This window comes from Cebidichthys violaceus, unplaced genomic scaffold, assembly GCF_023349555.1.
Source record: "Cebidichthys violaceus isolate CVI_PGR_0920_01 unplaced genomic scaffold, fCebVio1.0.p SCAF_22, whole genome shotgun sequence".
In the NCBI taxonomy this organism is placed as follows: Eukaryota; Metazoa; Chordata; class Actinopteri; order Perciformes; family Stichaeidae; genus Cebidichthys; species Cebidichthys violaceus.
The window spans coordinates 3,455,346-3,471,863 of NW_027176395.1; positions in this window are offsets into that span (position 1 = coordinate 3,455,346).

The following is a 16,518-nucleotide window of genomic DNA, read 5'->3' on the forward strand; positions in this document are numbered from 1 at the left end:
ACTATATGGCACTTTGAAGTGCAATATATAGACTTTGACAACACAATGAGAGATAATGTAAATCCCAGCATGCAGCGTCAGCAAAGAACACTCTGATCATAAAAACAATGATACAGGCTATACACGATGAACAAAACACATTGAACAACTGAAATGTAATAAAACATGGATTTTCACAATCCCGACTTCTGATGAATGCGGAGGGATCAGTTCTTGAGTTTTCACAGACTCAAGCACATAGGCTACAAAGAAAGATAAACAACATTTTTGAAATGTAACACGAGTACAGTTTTTATATGAAAAATAGCTGTAAGAACTATTAAACTATTGGCCGTCAGATTTATTTTTTAATACCATACGACTCCTTTATCTCCACTTACAGTATAAAGAGGGTTATTGCTGATTGTCTTTTCTTCCAGGCCGAATGGACGGTCAATTCAGCAGACAAAGCCCTCTGTCAAATGAAGGGCAAGGACACAAAGGTATAGTAAGAAGAATTACTTGTGAAGCTGTATTTTTTATTATTACATTTTTATTCATTTAAATCACATTTTGTCTTCCAATAGGAATGTGATGACTTCATCCGTAGACATTACATTACATTACATTACAGTCATTTAGCAGACGCTTTTATCCAAAGCGACTTACAATAAGTGCAATCAACATTGGTAATCAAAAGAACTACTAGTCACCAGAAGTCATAAGTACATTTCCTTTTCCAAACAAGCATCTAAGAGCATGAAGCAGAGCATAACTCAGAGCCAAAGTACAGGGCAGAAACAAGAAAAACAGTTAGTGCTATAAGTAATACGAATACAATAAGTGCAACAAGCTAGTATGAAAACAATAAGTGCTAAGTGGAAGGCTCACACACAACGGAGAACGGCAAAATGCTAGTGTGTAGGACACACACTTTCAACCCTGCATGTGACAACATGGGGAGTCACATGCTCGCTGTTTCATCCAGAGATACCAAATACTGCAGCATACTTGTGAAGGCAGCTGCTGTGTGGTGTGCTTTATTTGTTCCAAAACAATTCATGGTAAAACAAGCGGATATATCTACTTAACTTCCATTTCATGTAAATGTTAAAACAATTTTAATGAGTTTACAACGCCTAGCTGGGGAAAGCAGGTACAGAAAATATGTGGAACGTTGTTGTACGAAGTGGGGAATCATATTTTATTTTTTTTATAAGTGTGTATCTTGTTAATGGGGAAATATTAGAGGAATAGTTATTTTTGTGAAGTACGCTCATTCACTCTCTTGCTGAGAATTTGATGAGAAACTTGAGACCACTCTCATGTCTGTCTGTTGATGTAGCTAGAGCCAAGCTTAGCTTAGCTTAGCTTAGCTTAGCACAAAGACTGCAAACAGGGGGAATCAGCTAGCGTGGGTCTGTCCAATGGTAACTGAATCCGCTTACCAGCTCATCTAAACCTCACTAATTAACATGCTATTTCATGCTATAATAATCAAAATATAGTGTAAAATCTGCTTCCAGTCGTCATGCTAAGCTAAGCTAAGTTAACCATACTATTTGCTGGCTCTAGCTTCATATTTCTCTTTCAGTTAGAAGAGTGGTATCAAACTTCTTATCTCACTCTTGGCAAGAAACGGAAAAAGCATATTTCCCAGAACTGGTGGATTAATTAAGTCCCACATTCATGCTCATTCAACAGACTTTCACAAATGAAAAAGTCTCCCTGGAAAGAAGGAAGCAGGTGGGTAGGGTTAAAGTTGTTTCCTTCCCACTTGGCAGGAAACACTTTGTACTCGGCCGCTTCCTCCAACTTTCTGGGCACGGAGCTGGTGTTTCAGAGACATGGACTCTCAAGACCGAAGTGAAGCGCTCCTGGTTCAACGGTAAGCTGCTCTTATGTGGGGTGACGGAGCCCACCATGATTTCCATGAGCCTCGTCAAAGCAAGCAAAACCAGCGAGGGCGGTGAAGACGACGGCGTCTTCAATTCAACAATGCGAAGGCGCTTAATTTCTTCCTCAGTGAAAAATAAACCTGCCATCGTTCACCTCGTCACGCATATGGCGTATATGCCTTGATCCCCTACAACAAACCTCCCAGTTACCCTCCTATTCGGGTAAAGTGCACCGGCACTAAAAAGCACTAAGATGCTTTAAATGCCAGAGAATGGGTCATACTGCCAGCCAGGCAAAAGAACGATGTGCTAGTCGTGGAGGTAATCATGCTTTTGGGAAGTGGGGGAAAGATGTGCCAATTAAATGTTGTAACTGTGGAGGAGATCACAGTGCAGCTTTTTGGGGGGATGTGAAGTACAAAAGCATGCTAGAGAAATACAGACATTTAAAGTAATAAACAAAGTTTCGTATGCAGAGGCTGCTAAAGGAGTTAGCAACAAAGGAAAACACCTCTGAGAAGAATAACACAGGAATCAATAGCAAACCTCCTAGTTCAGAAAGCAGTCAGACTCCTCAGACAGTTAGACAAGAGACCTCCCTTAAGTGCAGAGTAAAGGAGGGAACCATGCTAGTGGTAAAGTAAAGTCAACTTTGTAGCATTCATATGCAAAGTGGCTTACATTGGGTTGGAGCAAAATGATAGGAAAGAGAGAATCGAAGCAATAGTAGAAGCAGCAAAAGAGTACGTTGGTGTCTCAAATACAGAATGTAAAACCATACAAGAAATGATGAACCCTTTCACTTATGATTTGTCAAGTGATTCATGGTACTTAACATCTTTCAGTGGAATGCCAGAAGCTTGATAGCAAAGTCATAAAGGATTTAGAGGATAAACCAGACATTGTATGCGTTCAAGAAACATGGCTTCGACCACATCTAGATTTTGTTATGGCAGGATACGACTCAGTCAGACATGATCGAGCAGGTAATCAAGGAGGTGGTTGTGTCACATTGAGTAAAAAAAACATAGCATACAGAAGAATACATCCTTTAGGTGGACATGACTGCACAGTTGTTGAGGTGTACAGAACACAAGACTCATTCAAATGAATTCACTTTTACAATCCATGTCAAACATTAACGTCAGCAATGTTTAAAGAAAGCCAGATGTGGTGATTTCAATGCACATAACAGTCTATGGGGAAGTGATCACACTGATAATAATGGTACAGTGGTTGAAGAAATGATTGACACAAGACATCTTGTATGTATAAATAATGGTAGAGGAACAAAACTGGATATATAGGTAGAAATAAGATGTCATGTATTGACTTGACATTGGTTTCTGCAAATATTGCCAACCTATGTGAATGGAAAATATGCACTGATAACATAGGCAGTGATTATTTTTCCATCATATGTAATATAAACATTGATAAATACATTCAAGAAAAAACCCATATATAGATGGTGCTTTAAGGCTCAGTGGGAAATATTTAAGGAATGCTGCAGGGAACAAGCTAGCAATATTAAAATGGATGGGAATGGGATTTGGAAGTATACCAAAAACTGTGATAACTGGGAATAAAAGAAATGGTGCCATGGTGGAATGACGAGTGTAGCTTGGCAATGAAAAAAAAAACCAGTGCTCTTAGAAACCTCAGAAATAACTTCAGTGTGGACAATTTAATAGAATATAAAAGAAAGAGAGCCATAGCACGCAAAATCAGTAAAACAACTAAAAAGAATACTTGGAGACAGTTTTGTTCTTCAATAGGAAGAGAGAGAGAGAGAGAGAGAGAGAGAGAGAGAGAGAGAGAGAGAGAGAGAGAGAGAGAGAGAGAGAGAGAGAGAGAGAGAGATGTAGGACAGGTATGGAATATGATTAAAAAGATGAGTGGAAGAAGGATAACCAGTCCTAGTAGAAGGAGAACATTTAGCAAAAACAGATCTAGAAAAAGCCAAACTTCTAGGAAGAGTCTTTGTGTCCACAGTGGAGATCACCTTACAGGCATACATAAATAAAGGAAAGAAGAAGTCGTTATGATAAAAAGGTAGATATTAGCTCAGCTCTGGATATGGAATTTACTTTCAGGGAAATGAGAAGGGCACTAGAGGGCAGCAAATATATATATATATATATATATATATATATATATATATATATATATATATATATAAATAGGGAGCTCTAGAATCAGTGGAAGATAGCAGTGATCTTACCATTTGTTTAACCAGGGAAAGATGCAGCCAATGCTAAAAGCTACAGAGCTTTAACCTCCTACTTATGAAAAAATGATTCTTTATAGGTTATCGTATGTTGTAGAAAAAAGAAAGTCGTTAAATGAATATCAGAGTGGATTTAGAAAAAAAAAGATCCACAGCTGATGCTCTAAAGTAAGCAATGAAATAGAAAAGAAACATGAAAGAAGTGATGGCTTTAGTCTTCTTTGACATTGAAAAAGCAGATGATTCCATGTGGAGAGATGGACTATTAAGTCAAATGAACAAGCTAGGCATAGGTGGAAGGTTATATAAGTGGACAATGGACTTTTTTATCAAACCATGGATATTTCCACAACCCAAGGTAAATCTAGAGGTATTAGAAAAGAGAACGGACTGAGAGGAACGTTAACATCGGATACTTGGTTCAAGACTTCCTGAATAACAGCTATTGTAATTATCTAAATATTTTTACAGATGGATCAAAACACTTAGATAACAATCATGTAAGGAGTGTGAGCATATACATTCCACAATTCAACAAAGGAATTGTTAAACAGAATTTCAAACAATGTTATCAGTGTGCACAGCCGAACTGACAGCAGTAGTCATCAGTCTTCAGTGGGTGGAGGAGGTTAAGCCAATGAATAGAGTGGAGGAAGTTCAGTGTGGAAATAGAGAGGATGAAGGGCAAGGTGATAGCTTTAGGAAGGGAGTGGAGCCTCAAAGGACAAGGGACAAAGAAGTTCAGGTTAAAAGGGCTTTATTTCATTCTTTGAATGGAACGGGTTTAACATCCAGAATAACTTCTATATGAAGTTTTCTAATTTATTTTCATATAATAAACTGAAAGAAGAAGAAGATGCGAATACTGTCATGGCGCTGGGGACGTGAAAATGGACAGGAGTCTGGGAAAGAAACGGAAATTAATTGTGCAACAAGTCGTGACCTTCATGGAGGAGAGAAGAATGGGCTCCAACAGGAGAAATGAGTGAGTTGAACCCTCTGTCTGTCTCTCTGTGCTGGCTGCTGTACTTCCTGTTGGCTGTGTGTGTGTTCAACTCCCTGCTGTGTTGTTGTCGGTGTTGTGCAGATTGTCTGCAAGTTGCTTTGCATCGGCTTATTTTATGCCAGAAATGCAACTGATTGGTCTAAGAGTGCTTTTGGCATATATTTGTAACATTTATTGGTACTTTTTTAAAATGTTACACCTGTGACTGTGTAGTGTTGTACTGTCTTTTCAGTATTTAAAACTGATCCACCTGTATCAGAGTAGTCTATAAGACTTTTTTATATGTACTTTTGTGAGGCAAAAGAAAATAATAATAATTTGCACAGTATCCTTTGCTCCCACAAGGAGCGCCTTTCAAGCAGACGGTCGGTGGTTCGATCCCTGACTCCACTAGTCTCATGTCAATATGTCCTTGAGCAAGCAAATAATCCCAAAATGGCTCCCCTAGCTGTGTCTACGGTGTGTAGATAGATACTGTATTGTAAGTCGCTTTGGATAAAAGCGTCTGCTATATGACTGTAATGTAATTTAGCTGTCGGTATGACAATAACTTCATCAACATTATCTTTTAAAATATACAAAAATAATTATAAAAATGAAATAAAAATCTATTAGAACAATGGTGGACATGTCCGGCTAGCCCAAACCAGGATTTGAATCCAATTTTCCAATCAAGTTTTCCGTATAAAATACATATTTTGTGGCGTATTCAACCAGTCCACTGACTAAAGTAGCGCTTATTTTCAGAGTGACTTCAACTGGCCCCGCTCTGGCTCCCCTGTGGTTCTAAATGGCTGATAGGGTGTGCGGGAATTCAGGAAGCCCAGGTGATGAACACAATTAGGGTCAATGGGAAACAGCTGGGGAGAAGAACAAGAGGCCGGAAGGGCTGATGAGGCAATCATCAACAGGTGTGTGAAGCGTGAGCAGAGCACGCTGAGGGCACCCGGTGAACAGGTAAGGAACGTCAGCCAGGTGACCACATCTTCAGATGTTTCTCTTCAAACCCACATAAAAAAAAAAATAAAGACAGTTAAGTTCAAATCTACAACTTCACGATGGCAGTCTGCTGTAGCACCACATTAGCTGACGTTTGTGGGAACTACAGCACATTTCCAGCCAGAATGGAGGGCTGCAGCAGTATACAACTGTGCAACATTCCACTACACATACTGTACATGTACAGTTGATGAATTGCATATATTTCCTCCTACGGGCCGGTAGAATCCATGCTCCACGCTGGACGGCAGCATGGGATGTATGTGGAGAAGCTGCGTGCGTTTTTGTCTGCAGTTGCAGCGAAAGTGCAACACTGGTTATTTTCTTTTTCTTTTCAAAGTGGCATTGAACTGAGCTCTGTGGTGATGTTATAATTAGTCCTCGGGGGGGATGAATCTGCTCTCCTACTGTCTGCTGGTTCTCCCTTTTCCTCCTCCCTTTGCTCTCGTCCTCTGCGTCTTTCTCTCTTTCTTTGTCTCGTCTCTCTCTTTCACCGCTTTTTACTTTTTTTTTTTTTCCTTTCCCTATTTTTTTTTTAGTTTTTTTTCCGGTGCCTCTCGCTGTCTTTGCCTCCCCGTCTCTGAGGCAGGAATAGCTGCTCTTTCCTATGGGAGCATTTTGTGGAAAGTCACCCAACATGTCAGATGAATTGGAGAGAAAAAAAAAAAAAAAGAGACAGGCCGACAGACGTGTTGAAAGAAGAGCGACAACGCGAAAAGAAAAATCAAAAGACCGCAAATTAGAAAATGGTAGGAAAAACATGCAGTTAATTGACAGTCCACACACACACTGGACATGCACACACACACTCCCATATTACCTCGGGCATGTGAGTACTGACCACTTTGATCCAGGTCTCTGCTCCAGAGTCTGGTGTGCTGGTGTGTCGGCCCAGAGGCTGGGAAGCATGATTTGATCAATATCCGCTTTGAAGGCAGATACCTACACCAAACTATTAGCAGTGAAATGTTGAATCGGCATTAATTATGAATAGCCATCTGTCATTAGTGAAAACAGATGAGAGGGTGAGAGAAAGCTGTGTTAATTTGTTCAAATAAAAGTTTGGACAAAGTCAACTGGTAAGATGTTGCCAAATTCATCAAACTAACTGACTAAATAATAAATAAACCTGGAAGGTTCTTTTTAACCGTCTTTGAAACAGAAAAGTAGGGATCAGGGATTCCTGTTGATTTACAGTTCTAGACAACATACACGCATCTAAATGTATTGAGAGCATTTTTAAGGCCGATGTCACCTATTGCCACAAGGTGGCAGTCATGTATAACTAATAATTAACAGCGAACGGCAAGCTGAAAACCTGAGGCTGTGGAAAACAAATGTATTATCTGGACAGGCTTTACAATGTGCTCAATAATGTTCAGAAGGAGTTGTATCATCTATCAGACTTGTGACTGTATCTATTCATCAAAGCCCTAGATGCTTGTCTCTGTTTTTTGTGTTTCAACTAAGAAGAGGGACAATGAAATGAAAACCCTTTTTTTGTGCTTTGGTAACTGAATACGGATCCGTCAGTATGATTGTACAAACTTAATAGCATCTCTATTTTGGCATTATCACCTTTTTATTTGACAGAGGAAATGGGGCAGAGAGGTACACTATCATGAAGATGAGTGATATACTGTATACATGTCGGGCAAAAGGAAAATGCACTGAATTCGGCGAATAAGAAAACTATGTTAAGATTTTCTTTTTATGCAAGTTTGTAAATTAACAGGCATGTAGCGCAACGTTGAAAGTAAAAGCAGTGCTCTGTTGAGTTAAGTTTCGGTAAGAAATGTAATTTTGCTGCTAGGAGATGCACTGTGAATGAGAATCAGTCTTATTTGCACATAAGCAGGAATGCAGCACAACATGGAAGTGAAAGCAGTGCTCAATATAACACTATATTTATTCCCTACAGTGAATGAAGGATTAATACGATAAATAGTTGCGATTATCATTTTGGCCATCATGTGCACAACACCGGCACCCTGTGACTGAAGCAGCTAAATGGAATTCAGCCATAAGTCACATTGCCTCTGGCATGAACTATACCCTTTGTAAACAAACCGACTAATTGATCATGAGAAGCAGCTGGTGGGGGGGGGGGGGGCAGGTATCCAGATCAGGTGATCTACACTCAGAGGAGGCAACCAGTGGGCAGAAGAGGAAACAGGAGGAGACCATTAGAGAAAGATTAAAGCTGTGTTTTCAGTTCTCAGACTGAAGAGGAAAGACAGGGAGACATTACAGGAGGCCCCATGCAGATGGTTAGAAACAATGCTGCATCTTTGTGCCACGCGCCACCTTTTGTTGACGAGGACGGCGTTATGGCGCCTCCGTAATGAAAATGGGAATGGTACTACCTTGTCTTGCTGTTAAATGTGGTCACTATATTTCGGTAATGGCTACAGTGTAGCAGCGTTGTCCCGCTAATTAGCGTGTCGAGTTTATAGAGTTGTGAATGTCGATGAGAGTGCCACTAAGGCGTCTTCGCAGTAAAGAAAGGGAGACTTTCAAAACAACAACGCCTGGTGAAGGCATGAAAGGTTTGTTTGAATCACAATCTCATAACCCAACACTTCTTAAACCCAGCAAGAGAACATGAGGCGAGCACAGGGAACAGACTGGCCTGACGACACAATACAATGAGTGAGCTTACAGTTGTGGGTAACTTATCACAAATAAAGTCCCTGTGTTTCTATACGTCGGTGACATTTTGGAAATGATCTCCTGCGAAACGAGTCTCGCTACAGCATTCCCGCTTTCTGCCGAGCACTTGCTGTGGTGTTTTGTCATGTTCCCTGACGTTTATCCATGCAGTTGTGACAGGAGCGTTTGGTCACTATTCATATCCGTCCAGACAAGCCAGTGAAATATGACCGATGTGGAATTAACGGATTTCTTAACCCTAAAGCAGCTCAGCTTGGTGCGTGGTACAATATGCCCGTTTTTAAAGACACTTATTTCATTCTATTTAAAAAAAAAAAAAAAACGTTTTTCAGCTTGCAGTTGAGATGTGTGTTCTTAATATATTTATGTTACCATGTTTGCATTATGAATAATTTAACGGTTGCTGATTTATTTCAAATCAAATTGGACCTCCAGAGGAATCAGGCCTCTGAAGCTCCTTGCTCCCTTCCCTCCTTCCATGCCTGTCCCTCTGAAGCCCTTTAACTTGCTAATGAGGGCCTATACTGTCCATCCTCTATCAATGATAGATTCCAGCGATAACTGTATTCAATTTTAATCGTCCGAACGTTACTGATATTAAAAAGCTGATCTCTGCACCTATAGCACCACCGAGAGCAGACCTTTTAGCTATTCAAGAGACAAAAGGAGAGTGTAGCGAAAGTATAAAGACCTTTATGTCTCTGTTCCTACTCCACAGTGGGGCCTATATAAGGGAGGCTACATTAATTATAACCTGGTTTAATCCCATAGGCGGCTCAGGATGGCAAAACTCCCAGAATGACCCTCCCTCCTATTGGGCATTACACCCAATATATGCAGGCATGTCCCTGAACGGCGAAGACCCCAGCCCCGTCAGAATGACCCCTTTTGGATATCGCATCAGTTTTATACAGGCATGTTGTGGGACAGCCTCTGTGCGACCTCTGCATTTATTAATGTTATGGTCCCTAAGTCAGGCAAGACCCAAGGGCAGCTTTTTGTTTGCTTCTGGGGGCCACGGGGATGTTAAACTAATTCTAATCAGGCATATCCAAGGCCAGTCTTTTTACGATCAATGTCAGCGTATGGTTGAAAGTAGACCACTTTTATTCAGGTGTGACCTACAGCAGATGGCCCCGCGTTAAGGCACCCGGTGCCTCCGAAGACCCCTCAGGATAGCGCATTAATTAAACGCAGGCATGTCCGACGGCAGCCTTTTTGTGGCAGCTTAATCGGCCACTCCTGAAAAGCTATGAGATTATTGCACCTGTGGCCACAATAGGTGACGCGTACGAGAGGAATCTTTCGCACACTTGGCCAGCACCGGGCAAAACATCAATTCTTATTTTTCAACAGGGGGCCCCTGAGGGAATGTCAAGGTAGTGGAGTTGTCGCTCTTCACTTTGCTAAGTGGGGGACAGCGAATGTGAGACGGGGGAAGAAAGAGGCAGTGACAGTAATGGGGAGGAAAGAAGGGAGAGAGGAGGGCAGATGGAGAGGTAGAGGGGGAGGGGGGGGGGTTATGAAACCTAAGGAGAAAAGGGAGAAGAAAGAGAGAGGCGGGCAATCAAACACTGTCCACCGGCCTCTTCCACATGGCAACTGTGTGTCTACAGTTACACCCTAAAATGCTTTGTTTAGTCCATTTTCTCCAGGTAAACTTTTTCTCATTTGCTACTATTGTGTATAGGTAGACTTTAATGGATGTAAACCCGTCCCCTAGCATGGAAAACATGCCCCTCAGGACTGTGTTGTTGCTGCACTTACCGAGGTCCCAAATCCGCTACTGCCGTCAGCACCGCAGGAGCTGTCCAAGGTTCTGAGCCCAGTTTGCACCGGCCGGGGTTATTTGGTGTTAGCGGGAGATATTTGGGCCGGTTTAATTATCAAATGCACTCGTTGAAGTGGTTATACAGCTCCCTTATCTGTACTCCTGCTTGATGAGTCATTTTCTACGGAGATTTGCCAAGTCGTGTTGTTCTGTTAGTTTTTCCTGCAACTTAAAAAGTGTAGACTTGTCAAAAATAATAATACTAACTTTTGAATTCTGCATTTTCTGCTTTGTTTCTTGAAATGAGCAAATATTTTAGTTGACGATTATCTGCCATACAAATACGTGCAATTTAATTGTCTGTTTCTGTTACTTTATGCCTCACAGCGGTGCTGTAGAGCTAGACCTGAATCTGTGTCGTTCATTTCAATGGATGCTCATTGAAATGATCATTGGCTAAGCGTGTCAACTAATCTGCATATGTAGATTTATTTAAAAATGATGCTAAACGATCACAGGCGGTTCTATAATAATAATTGCGACAGACCTACCTGCACATTGTTTACACTTCCTGATCCAGCTTTCTTTGTTTCAGGATTCCTTTAGTGTCCTTATCTTGAAACTATACAGAATTAGGCTCCATGGACTTATCGGTGTTTCCAGCTGTGCTCATTTCATATGTGAAGGAAGTGTACAGGAGATTGCTGTAAACGCATTAGGGCGACGCCCAGAGCTACTGAGCACAGACAATGTAGAGAGTAGAAAATACAAAAGTGTGCTTCCAGCTGTAGATCAAACCAAAGAAAGTCAATTAAGTAGATAGTTTTGGCAGTTTTGATCCTAAAGATCAAACGCGCTTGTAGCAGCCTGTTGATGCACCTGGTTCTGGAACGACATGCTCAACATTCACTCATCGCATTGGACCGTCCGTATACTTTTGGCCAAATAGTGTACATATTTATCAAAGCACTCTTGAACTTCAAAAGCGGTACTCTCATCACAGCTAGGTGCTGAATGTTACACTCTCACTTTGCGTCCTCTTAATTTCAACGGTCCTTTCTTCGCCTCGTCCTTCCGCCTCTTGCCTTGATTGCGTCGCCCTCCCTCTGTCTCGCTTTCTTTTTCTTTTTCAAACGGACATGCTCGGCGACTTTGATCCTGCACTTGCAGTTCTGGTCGTCCACTTCAACCAGCAGCTCTCTGAAAACCTGTCTCTTTTTAAAAGATGCTCTTAATTCCCCAAAGGGGAAAAAAAAACCGTGTGCTAACCGCCCTCCCGACGGGAAGTCGAAAAAGGTCAACAATAGCAACAAAGAGCAGCTCAAGAAATGGTAGGGACTCTGTATTTTTGTCAAGGGCTCTTGCGGGAATAAGCGCTGTCATTTTAAGTGCTTGGACTTGAAGGACGGCCCGTTGAAGGATGATCTCTCCTTGTTCATTACCCAATGCAATACTCTTCCTTTTAAAGTTTGTCCTGCTCATGTCTATAATAATGTTTATAGAAGATATATAACAATGCAGATAGTTTTTTATTTTCCTAGGTTTTGAGAAATTGCCGTCTGTTAGGGTTAGGGTGCATAGCTGGATACCACTCGTCTCAGAATGACACACTGAGGCCAATCGATACTCTGTATTATTTAAAAAATCAATACCAAAGTCCACAGATGAGACTAATCTTTACATAAATGGTAACGTTTATGATATAAGCTTAGACAATGTTGTAACTGCTGTAACTACAGGAGGTCTACTTGTTCCAGCTAGATTTCTTGACTACGTCCTGAATCACTCCCACTTGTTACCAAGTTCTTACTTACTCATTGCCATTTTATTCATATGGAATACATTCACAGTATAATGTCCCCAAAAACCAATGGCATGTACAGTACTTTTACTTTAACACGCTGTAATAACTCATACGTTTCCCAAAAGGAGCTCATTATAAAGAAATATGAGTGAGAACAGGCAACAGGAATTGCGTGTACTGTAACCTCCTGAAGCCTTGTTGTCTCCAATACGTTGCCATGTTTGGCACCATCGTACCTGAACATACTAAAACTCTCGGAAAGAAAGCGAATAAGGGTATTTCCAAAATGGTGAACTATTCCTGTACATTAGCTATAAGAGGAACGTGACGTGTTTTGTGGTCCTTAATCATTTTGCAAAAGTAGATAAAGTATACATAACATGGTGACTTGGCTTTCTCACTACATGGGCTTTGAAACAACAGGTTGGTGAGATGCATTCATTCATCGTTGATTATGTTCAGTTACTGGCCAATTACAGGCCTCTGATGAAGCACAGCAGGAAACCATGACACCGCCACCGTGATTAAAGAGCCGTGTTGCTTTTTTATCATCCATCTGACGGTCCCAATGGCTACCCCAAACTAACATTGGGCTCATAGTGGTGATGTTGGCTGTATCCTGGAGCATAAATGTTTTTAAATATTTAAGGAGTGTAAAAATACAGGTGCTACAAACAGCCCAACACAGTGAATCCACTTGACATCCTGTAAATGAAACTTTAATGGCTGTGAGTGAAAGAGGGAGATATGAGGTCTGTGTCTGCGTCTTTGTACACTTGTGTGTGTGTGTGTGTGTGTGTGTGTGTGTGTGTGTGTGTGTGTGTGTGTGTGTGTGTGTGTGTGTGTGTGTGTGTGTGTGTGTGTGTGTGTGAATCCGTTGGACACCCGGCGTATTAAACTTTCATGGACGCTTGCTTTGAGCTGGCTCTTTCTCTCGCAAGCATGTGAATGATTGCAGTATTGTACGTATGTATGTGTTTGTGTGTGTGTGTGTGTGTGTGTGTATGGGTGTGAGTGGGTGGGTGGGTGGGTGGGGGGGGGGGGGGGGGGGGTGCGTTCAAGTGCATAAGACAGAGGGGGGGGCGGGGGGCGAGCGTGTGTGCAACTCTTTCTTTTTTTTGTCGGGAGTCCATATGAATGTGTGTGTGTGTGTGTGTGTGTGTGTGTGTTGTGTGCTATGAATATTTGATGTGCTACTCAGTATGCATGAGGCTGAAAGATAGAGAGAGAGGAGGAGATAGAGAGGTAGGGGAAAAGGGGATGATGGGAGATTTAAATCATCCGACAACAACATATGGTTACTATGGCCATAACACTGTAGTCTTTTTATGTGATTATGGGCACAATGGTGAGCCTGCCCACCCTTCTATCCAGCACTGTAAAAGACATTCAGGACGCAGCCAGGCAAGGGAGGCTGTTCTTTACTACTGTTTTCCACTCGTTTTTATCATAGGGGATGTCCACCATAGCTGGATTTCATGTCATTATAACAATGAATAATTCATTAAACAAGTTGATGGCTCAGCACGATCGGCTTAATGAATCATGTTTTCACAGCAATATAAAATAGATATTAGAGAGGGAAATATGATATATTTTTTTGGATCTTTTATTTTTAATCATTTGAATTGTGTTTTAAGGCTATAGGCCTATTAGAATATTCTGATTAACAATCATGAAAACATACATTACACGTGATATCAACATTTCATAGCGCTCTCGAGCAAAGAGTTTTACCCAAGACGTCTTGCCCACGTTTCCCCCACGTCTCCCCCACGTCTCGCTCACGTCTCGCCCGCTTCTCCCCCACGTCTCCCCCACGTCTCGCTCACGTCTCGCCCGCTTCTCCCCCACGTCTCCCCCACGTCTCGCTCACGTCTCGCCCACGTCTCCCCCACGTCTCGCTCACGTCTCGCCCGCTTCTCCCCCACGTCTCCCCCACGTCTCGCTCACGTCTCCCCACGTCTCGCCCGCTTCTCGCCCGCTTCTCTCTCACGTCTCGCCCCTTGTCTCGCCCACGTCTCCCCCACGTCTTGTCCACGTCTTGCCCACGTCTCCCCCACGTCTCGCTCACGTCTCGCCCGCGTCTCGCTCATGTCCCGCTCACGTCTCGCTCACGTCTCGCCCACGCCTCCCCCACGCTACACAGAAGCCGTGCTTCTGTGTATGTAGTAGTGCAGTTCTTTCAAATGGTAGGTTCAGCATGCTAACTTTCTCTCAAAGTCATTGCTCACATGCTGATGTTAAGCAGCAATGTTTAGCACGTTCTCCATTCGTTGTGAGAGGGATATAAATGTCTGAACCAAATGTCATGGCAATCCATCTCATACTCGTGGAGACATTTCACCCTGAACCATAAGCGTCAACCCCGTGGTGGCACTAGACAGGGTTCCCACACACCTTGGAAAACCCTGGAAAACAGTTGACCGAGTTATTAAAAACACACAGAAGATGAGACGCCAATTAAAGTATTTTTGTTGTTCTTGTACATGATGTCAACTTTCTCCTATTTTCTTTTAGCTGAGAAGGATCATATTAACATTGACATGGTTAATGGACGAGAGTATTTTGGTTTTGGGAACGCAGTGAACACACCGCCAAGTGAAATCACATAGTTGTAAATGTAGGTTGGATGACATTACGTTGTCTTTCCAATTTGTTTTTAATGGTTTAATAATGTGTTTTTTTTTTAGCATGTTGGGTTCAGTTGCTAAAGTTGACGTGCTTGCTACCATGTGCATACATCTGCAGGTGTGTTTGGATAATTCTGTAATCAGTCTGTCATCATTTCTCGGCATTTAAAAGACACATATTAGCGTATGGCACAATCCCTGTCTGTCACAACAGTTGATCATCACTAGAAAAGAGTGGAAACTCTGCTAGAGGATAAACCAAAGGCACAAGGATTCATCTCCACTGCACCAGTTAGTTATCTGTACAAAATGTCATGCTGATCCATCAAACTGTTGAAATGCATGGTGTTAACAAGGTATATATAGCGTCCCAGAAGCTGTAAGTGTCAATACTGACTGCACCTGAGTTGTTCAGCAAATCAACATATTGAGACCCGGCCCAAACTGTGAGGCGTACATGCGGTGTAATGGCTATATTCCATTTTAACCTCCCTCTCCCAGAAATGTAAGAACCTCCTTCAAGAGTTCTGCTTTAATGTAACTGCAGTAAATGTCGCACTCACATTAGTGCTGCTGTCTGGTTTCATTATGCAAACAGGATAAAGGAGCCTCACATTCACTAAGGGGAGCTGTTCACAAAGTCTGTGAGTGAACACAGCCTCGCTCCTTTAGACGGTGTGAAACCCAACTGCTGTTATCTGGCAATTAAAGTATTACTTTGCAGCTTTGTGAAATGATTTTCTGATTATTTTTTTCTCAATAACTGACAACAATTCATATTTTCTTAATACTTAATGATATGTTGTTGAGTGTGTGTGCCTTTTCGTTCTTCCTTTTGTTTGCTTATATTGCCAAAAAAAGCAGTGTCTGGACCAAATCGGCAACCTGTGTGTGTGTGTGTGTGTGTGTGTGTGTGTGTGTGTGTGTGTGTGTGTGTGTGTGTGTGTGTGTGTGTGTGTGTGTGTGTGTGTGTGTGTGTGTGTGACGGCACGGAGAGCCGACTGTTGGTTCAATCGACACAATAATGGCGGCGCCTAAAGGGTTTAACGTAGATGTTGGAATAGCCTCAGTTATATCAGAACTTGAGTGTTTCTTCATTGATATAAGAGCAAAGAAAGGCACTGGAGGCTTTTCTCAGTGGAAAAGTTGTTTTTGCTCTCCTACCGATTTTGGATTTGGCAAGCGTTTTGATTGACAGATGGTTCATCGAATCACATGCCCGGTATGTTTTTTAAACTGCCTGCACTTTTCTGGACCGTTTCCAACGACAGCTTCTCAGATGCGTCTTTGTGTACCAAACCATCTGGCGGGTCATGATGGGCCTGCTTTCCACACAAACATACAAAACGATCGTGTGATGTGTAACGGTGTCCTAGTGGATAAATGTGTTGCAGACACAATAAATATCTATGAAGTGCAACCGGCTTATTTTTAAGTTACAGGCACCGTTACTTGGCTAAATAACGGAGCTAACAGCTAATGTCAATGGAGGTTGCATTAAGATGCGGTCGAGCTCGATTCAGTC